Source organism: Poromitra crassiceps (genome assembly GCF_964638095.1).
Source record: "Poromitra crassiceps genome assembly, chromosome: 3".
Taxonomy (NCBI): Eukaryota; Metazoa; Chordata; class Actinopteri; order Beryciformes; family Melamphaidae; genus Poromitra; species Poromitra crassiceps.
The window spans coordinates 78,590,461-78,592,420 of record NC_139625.1 but is presented as its reverse complement, the minus strand read 5'-3'; the positions used below and the strand labels follow the sequence as shown (position 1 = coordinate 78,592,420).

Here is a 1,960-nt window from a genome sequence, read left to right as displayed (position 1 = left end):
GTGTGTGTGTGTTATGGGTGTGTGTGTGTGTGTGTGTGTGTGTGCGTGTGTGTGTTATGGGTGTGTGTGTGTGTGTGTGTGTGTGTTATGGGTGTGTGTGTGTGTGTGTGTGTGTGTGTGTGTGTGTGTGTGTGTGTGTGTGTGTGTGTGTGTGTGTGTGTGTTATGGGTGTAATAGCCGGTTGTGATCACAGGCCGTAATTGAAGTCCAAAAGCTTTATGGCAAAAGAAAAGCGAGTTTGTCGAGTTTAAGGAGAAGGCAAAAGGACTGTGCACTGTCTGGCACACACACGCACACACACGCACACACACACACACACACACACACACACACACACACCCATAACACACACACACACCGGTGTACTTTTCCAGGTGAGGTGGCATGCAGTGGGCTCAGGGGTTCCCCCAGAAAAATACATCATATAGAGAATAGTTTAATTCCATCAGGATTTAATTCAGAAACTCTCTCTGCTATTATAATGACACATCTAACAGTAGAGAAGGGAATTAGATGATGACTGCTGTTATCCTGGAATCCTCTCAGAAAGGGGGGGGGGGGGGCCTGAAAACCCTTGCACTAGTCTAATTATCAAAACAAAACTAAAACTACAGATTATTACAGAAGAGAAACCGTTTCATCACACAAATGACAATAAAAAATAATACAGATATCACAACTGACAAAGACACAGCTTGGGAGTGTGTGAAAAATCACTCGTATTCCCATAATATCCCTATAGGGCCTTATAACGTGTCAACGCTCTATATTGAATTTTTAGACATTTTGCATTTCTATATCCTAGTAATGCTATAATAGTCCTATAATATTCCTATATAGGGCCATATACCATTTTTCATTTCAATCTTCTATAGTATATGCCTAATTGTATAATATTCCTATAGCATTCCTACTGTATAGGGACTAACAGTGTCTATGGTATGCTATACTGAAGTGAGTTTACTACATTTTGCACTTGGTGTTTTTTAAGGTATCGCTATAATATTCCTATAGCATATGTATAGCCACACCATAATGAGTTGACAGTGCAATTATGGTACTCTATGGTATTTTTGGTTGATCGTCTATGACAGTGGTTCTCATCGTGGGGTCGGGGGACCAGCAGGGGTCACTGGGGGGGGGTTCATGGAGTCCCCACAGCAAACTGATGAATTGTTCAACTTCAACATTATTTAATTTACTATAGAAGTTAACAGAATGTAGAAGTGATCATAGTTGCTCTCAATACAGACAGTCATGGAGTTCTGGACGAAATCATATCAATGTAGGATGTGTTACGATAATATTCCCATAGCATGTAATAACGAGTTGACAGTGTAGCCTACAGTATTTTTGTGGGGTTTTGTGAGTTTTGCGGTGGTATTATTGCATCATGTCTTTATAAATGGATTGAGAATAAAAGCAACAGGAGAAAGGCTATATAATACAATGTGACTCTACTCAGTGAGCCAGGGTGTGACGGGCCTACCTGGACACTTCTGGCCCCCCTTTGCTCCGCACTGGTCCGCTTCTCCCTCTTCTTCTTCTCTGTCTGTAGGCTACCGGCTGATCAGAGCCTGCCTGCCTGGTAATGTCTGCAAAACCCCTGCAAGAAGAGAAGTGTAGATCCACAGGCCGGCAAGGTAAAAAATAATAATAATAATAAAAAAATAATAATCAGAAAGGATGATTAAAAAAGAAATCCAAGGAAAAAGCGCTTGACGCTCCTCTCTCTCACTCTCTCTTTCTCTCTCTATCTAGAAAGTTTTTCTTTTTCTTCTGGTGAGAGAAAACGCACAAATTAAAACGCGAGAGGAGAGAGCGATCTGCGTGCGTCGCGAATGTGTGCGTATCAGTGTGTGTGTGATTGGGTGCGTGTGTGTGTGTGTGTGCTCCCAGTCTCTCTCCACTCCCCCTGCAGCCTCCGCCACAGTCAAACCAGACACCATAGACAATTACC

The 1,960-nt window shown here is 42.3% G+C and overlaps 1 protein-coding gene across 1 annotated transcript in view; it reads right to left on the bottom strand.

Moving 5' to 3' along the window:
- Nucleotides 1-1,600, bottom strand: part of LOC310774315 (NGFI-A-binding protein 1-like) — a 30,370-nt gene extending 28,770 nt beyond the window's left edge. The window contains exon 1 of the mRNA XM_083634364.1: nt 1,490-1,600. The gene's annotated coding sequence lies outside the window, so the exon portion shown is untranslated. The remainder of the gene's footprint in view (nt 1-1,489) is intronic.
- Between the last annotated feature and the right edge of the window lie 360 nt (nt 1,601-1,960).